Source organism: Rhododendron vialii, chromosome 1a (assembly GCF_030253575.1).
Source record: "Rhododendron vialii isolate Sample 1 chromosome 1a, ASM3025357v1".
NCBI lineage: Eukaryota > Viridiplantae > Streptophyta > Magnoliopsida > Ericales > Ericaceae > Rhododendron > Rhododendron vialii.
In genome coordinates this window covers 2,505,096-2,511,346 of record NC_080557.1, presented here as the reverse complement: position 1 = coordinate 2,511,346, position 6,251 = coordinate 2,505,096, and the positions used below count along the sequence as shown (strand labels likewise).

Sequence of the window (6,251 nt, the reverse complement as noted above, 5' to 3'; positions counted from 1 at the left end):
GAAAATTTACCCCGAAAGTACCCCGAAAAGATCAACTAGTAATTGAGATTCACTTTGATGTATGTGACATAATCATCAAAGTGATTCTCAACCATTGATTGCTATTTTCGGAGTACTTTCGGGGTAAGTTTTCTTTGTACCTAACATTCCTCAAAAAAAATTAATGTAATGAGTAGTAAGGAGTAGAGAGAGATAGAGAAACTTATTGGGAACCGTGCAGAGAGAAATGTTTTTCTCGGAACTTGTAAAAGAACAAAGAGTTTTCTCATCTTTTGTCTTTGTTAATTCAAGTTTAAATAGTGATATCAACACAACGAAGTTCTCCTTTATTTATTGTTTCAGAAGTTTAATTTATTCATATTATTTGGTAAATGCATTGTCTTATAAAAGACTCCTATCATTTAAGTTTTCAATGACACCACTAACTTGGATTCCTGGAATTGCCACTGGTTGTGTATCCTCAATGGATTGTCTTCTCTCTTTCATAAATGGCTTACTTGGTTGCTATTGCTACAACCACTTGTAAATACAGCAATCCAAGTGAATTGTTGCATTTTATTTAACCCCGTATCATTTTAGATATTTGTGATGAATAACAACATTGGAAGATCACACTTTGGGCTATGTTCTGGATAGGCGGCGCAGCTGTTAGTGGGATAGTTGTACAAACTAAGAGGGATGGTAGCACAGAGTGGTGGTTGTGGTGGTCTACTTGGGTTGGAAGGGTGACGATATTTATTTTCATACTCTTTATTTGATGCGTGCAAAACTTTGGTAGGAGTGCGCTGAGATCCTCGGGCATAATGATTATTAGGGAAATCAGATTGGATCAAGCCAGTATTAAGTCGGTCTTATTTTCACCAGAAACCTTTCCCTTTGTACTTTCAGGGCTTTGCAGACGTACTACTTCCGAACGACTTAGGAAGCCTTTGCATTTTTTGGCGAAGTTGTCGATGGTTTGTTTCTCTCTTTCAAAATCATTTTCAAGTGTCTTTCGTTGAAACTCCTGATGAAATAAACTGATTGAACATCAGTTTATCTACATTTATGCAGCTAGATTAGTGACTGATTGTGTCTCTTGATATAACAAGGGATTTGGTTTCATGAGGTATGCTACAATTGAACATGCTGCAGAAGGTATAAAGGGAATGGATGGCAAAGTGAGATTGGATTAGCACAAATAGTTCATGCGTACCAATAAATGTCACATGCTTCATGATTTCGAAACTGAGAGCAGTTGTTCACTGCGCACTTGAACGCACCTTTTTAAGAACATGGGCAGCATCAAATTTATATGGGCGTGAAATAGTGAGCCGGAATTATGTGTTAAGAAAATGTTTCTATTTTTCCCATTGGGAACAAAGAGTACTCTGCCTTCCTAAAAATTGCAATTTATAAACCTAGTAGGAGGAATTTTGGGGTGTTAGATGAAAATGTTTGCCTAACTTCTATAGTAAAACGTAAGAGGTAATCAACAGTGAACCCATCTTTCAGACATTGAGGTAATCAACAGTGCCTAACTTTGTAATTTTCTATTGTTGGGCAGTGCATATAATGATATAATTTAGAAGTTAATGATGTTCACGCTACGTTGTAGACGTCTTTTTATCCTCCTGTCACGAGTACGAATGACCAACTAGAGTGTGAAAAGTGTTTCTCACTACGAAATCTCTCTCGTTTTCTAGATCACTAGCGCAATGCTGTACAGTTTACTTTGTTGTCGTCGACTCCTCTGTCACTTGTTTGCATGAACACCGTTTAATGAAATTGATGTTTTTACTTGGTTTTTTCATTGGGCTTGGTACTGATGATATTTTGGCCTTGTCTGTATTGTAGTTCTTGGATGGATGGGCTATATCCGCAGTCTACGCTAGACCAAGGCCACCTCTGACGGGGAACAATGCAGGACCACCATCTGATCAGCCTGGATATGGGTCTCAATTTGGTCGATGTTGAATTATCAGTGGTAGAAGCTGATCATTTCTAAGGTATCACAGTGGTTTGGACAAACAATATGGTTGTAGTTCTTGGGTTTATGATCGTTGTTCACACTTTACAGCCCTGTTCTCTTTCTTCGTCCGTATACTATGAAAGTCGAGCCATGCCATGATATGTATTGGAGCTGATTATATTATTGAGTAATACATAGACTCGTGTTCGTGCATGTTAAAACATTTGTGTGTTATTCATGCGCATTCTGTGGGACTCGTTTGTACTGTACAATGACAATCATAAATGGTTGTGTTTCCGGGGTCGTCTTTGATTGCAGTTTTCTAGTCACCGTGTCTTTTAGAATACATTAGCTGGAAATATGGAGGCACTGGCAAGGTGTGGAGTTTAGTTAATTGCCCTAGAATGAAATGGTTTGTGTTTTGATTGCTGCTGCTGCTTCTACTGCTGGTTAGGCAGTGCTGGGTTTCAACTTACAGCTGTATAAATCCTGTCCCCCACCACCGGTTTTGCGGATTTTGGTCTAAACACAAACCTGTCTGTAGATATTTGGAGTGGGAGAGGTGAATATTTCTTAGAACTTATTAGGTACGGTCCCTAGTGAAAAATGCACGAATCATGCTCACGCAAGGTGCTTCTCTGTGTGGTATTGTAAATGAATTTGGATTCATTTGAACTGGTAATTAATCTGCTGGCCATTTGTTGGAGTAATACGCAGGTGGCACTAAATCAAAGGATATTTTTGCCCTTTATTTTCACACAACGGGATTCACAACTCAGTTATTCGGGTAATTCTATTCGCGCCATCTTTTTCAGTACTTGCACCAAATTAAGAAAATTCTCCATAAATTTGAGTATTTCCTCCTCCTTTACTCATTATCTGCACTTACAAATCTCCACCACTTGCCCCCATTCACCACCTTCTATTCCGATCACTGCTGCTATCATTTCTTGCAATTTTTGTTCATTTTTCAGTGTCTATTCACTTTTCTCAACCATATCAGAAAAATTCTTGTGATTGTCTTCATCTCCAGCCACTCCTCCCGAAGGTCTCAAGGATTGTGAAAGTCATATCCATCATCACTCCATTTTGATAAAATTCAACTCATGGTTGAAAAAACCCATTCATCTGCCAAGGAATTCAATTAATCTTATTTTGGTAAAAAACGCCAGTCCATGATGTATTTACATGAAAACAAACTTGAATATCATTATTTTTTTGAACTTGGGTGATGAAGTTCTGTTCAACCGACAACTTCTGTTCGGACCATAAATTCCGAACAAATTATATAATGTTAAAGCCTTATTTTTTTTGGCTGATTAGAGCAAGTTCATTCATTTGTGTCAAAATGGCCAAAGTGTTTTTAGTTTGCTATGGCGTTAAAAAGTCAAGAAATAGCCATGATGTTGCACCTGTTTGGTGCTATTTCGGCACAATCTCAAATTCCAACTAGGGCTTTTTACCTCTAGGTCCAAAAAATAGAAATAATTCCCAGCAAGTCTCATCTAATTAATGAAACACTAAAACCCTAAACTCTGAAAGTGTCTAACCCTTAGAGCATCCTATGAAAGTGCCCAAACCCTAGGGTACCCTAAAAAAATGTCTAAACCCCTAAGGTAACCTATGAAAGTGCCTAAACAACTAAAATCCTATAATAGGAAAGTGCACCCTAAAACCTTTATGAAAGTGCCTAAAACTAAACCCTAGGGGCTCTATGTAAGCGCCTAAACCTAGGGTACCATAAACCCTAGGGTATCCTAAATCCTAAAACCCGAAAATACCCTAAAACCATAGGGTACCCTAAAACAAAGCAAGAGGTAGTATTGTACGTCAAATACAAGACGTAGTATGTGACATATTTCGCGTGGTGGGTTTCCTTCTTTTTGTCGAGCTTAGTTTTTTAGTAGTTTCCAATGCAAACGTACCAAAACAATGAAAACAAAGTAGCAAGCTTTAATAGGCGTTTATGAGACCTGCAGATGGGTGTCTTTTCCTTTTTGTTTTGTGTCTTTCATAAAGGTAAAAGTAGCAAATGAGCCAAACAATTAATCATCGATCAATTTTCGCAAACAGGGTTCTGTCATATGGAAGTACAAAATTGGGGGGAAAGATACATAAGCTATCACAAACCAAACAGCTATCACACTTCCATCTCGAGAAAAAAAGCTTTGGTCTTGGTGAACTAATACATTACACAAACTTTCGTAGTGCTAACAAAGGAACATGTTATCAAAAAAACAAAAACAAAGAAACATGTTCAGGATCATCAGTGAACAAAATTGAGGAATGGGAAAATTGAGGAAAAGTTGCTACATAGAAAGAAGAAGAAATTTGGTTTTAATAGCTAAATGAGTGATACCTCTCAAATTCAGAGAAACTCTAGAAATTCGTATAAGCATCAGCCAGAGGAGTGATTATAGGAAACCTAGTTTTAATTAATCGTTTTATCGTAGAAGGTGAAGGTGGACAATATATATAGGCGGCCGAGATGGCTTTCTTTCTTTTTCCAAGGAGTTGTCAACATTGTCAGTTACCAAATGGGTGGCTGACAATATGTGGCGGTACATTTTGGTGTTGAGGCGGTGGAGGAAAGCAAATGCGGGCAGAAGAGGTTAGGCTGTTGCTTAGGAAGAGGACGGTACTTTGGTCTTTTAAGACCTGCTGCAGCAGAAACCGCCCAACTGCCTCTCTTATAATAGGCAGTAGATGCATATTGATTCAAACGTTGCTCCAACAGAGGACTAGTCACAACTATCAACCAATTTTGCAATAACAAACCAGAAACTAAAATTGACACCAAATTTAATAATTGCTAAGTATACAGCATGCCAAATAATACGTTGGACCACCACTTTTGAAACCATAATTGCAACCACATTTAGAGATATCGGCTTGCAAAGAAGAAACTGTGATTCGTAAGATTTTTTCATTTCATAAAGCAGGACATCTTCACTATGATAATATTCTGACATAAAGAAGCTTTCATTATGTACCTGGAAAAACTTTCCCCGAGCAACACAAAAGGGCATCAAACACCAAGGACAACTAATTTCAATAAAAAATGTTCTATGGGCAGCATATATATTGCACATACATAATTATGGTATTAGTATGGTAACGTACCTTCAGGTGTCAAACCCGAATCAGCTATGGGAATAAATATGTTGAACTACTACTACTATGACTAGGTATGAAATTCAGCAGGCCAAGCGTCGAACAAGCTATAAATGAGCCACAAAGAAATCCAGAACAGCACACGGAGCGGGTTTGTACTTGATGTTGCACAACAAGATTTAGAAGATCAGTTAACACTCAACACACACATATACTAACGTCATAACCACGTGATTCGCACTAGTCTTGTGCCCTCGTGGGACTACAGTTGATAAAGATTCGGCCAAGATTTTCTATTAAGAAGTGCACTCACGTAATTATCAATGCCATTGATGCTGATAATAAATAGGCCTCTGGTCACACCCATGTATGGATTTAGCAGACAACATTTCATCTATGAAACTAATACAATCTTGCATCAAGCAATAGAGAACCAACAGTTTATTGTAATCGAAATACTTGCTCTGCAATCAATCAGCAGAGATATGGTCGGTGTTCAAAAAATGACGTACGTAAAGATGTGGTCAACCATTGAGGGGGTTGGGAAGGTCACCACAATCATTTTCAGATTAGCCACAGGAATGACATAAGATGGAAACAAGTGACAGCAAAATATAAATATGTTAAAGGAGTAAAAATATAAAAAGTCACCTCCCACCAAGTGCAGTTTCATGACAACCCTAGGACGGCAAGGCATAGTGGAATTTCAAAAACCTCGGGGTAGGTGTACGTCACCGAAAGAAAGAAGTGTGAAAAGTCACACACACACACACACACACACACACAAAATCACTCAAGTAACCAAACTAATGAAGAACAAGTAGTAAACATTTCTTTCTAAGAAACTGATGACCCGATTGACATAACCTTAGCAAACCAGAATAAGCAATCTGAAGATGCAACACATTTAAGAGGAGTGCGTGTAAAATGTTTAGCAAGACATTTTAGACAATGAAACCACAAGAACTTTGCATAGGTCGAGTTATTAGAAGGATAAAGAATCCAATGAAATTGGTATATCTAACTGTTCGAATGCATTGTAGAAAAGCTATCCTTTTTTTTCAACTTCAGAAAGGCTATCTTAACTAAGTCCAGAATCAATATTCGACAAGACAACTAAAAAAGTATCTCATTCATAATCCAAAAGGTACCAGGGGTTCTGTTTGAATACATTTCCGAAAGGCTA

At 37.8% G+C, this 6,251-nt stretch overlaps 1 long non-coding RNA gene across 1 annotated transcript; it reads left to right on the top strand.

Moving 5' to 3' along the window:
• The first annotated feature begins 206 nt into the window (after positions 1 to 206).
• Positions 207 to 5,835, top strand: LOC131303160 (uncharacterized). Its single transcript, XR_009191912.1, has 3 exons — positions 207 to 956; positions 1,054 to 1,160; positions 1,837 to 5,835. It is a non-coding gene; the product is annotated as an uncharacterized LOC131303160 (long non-coding RNA).
• The last annotated feature ends 416 nt before the right edge of the window (positions 5,836 to 6,251 follow it).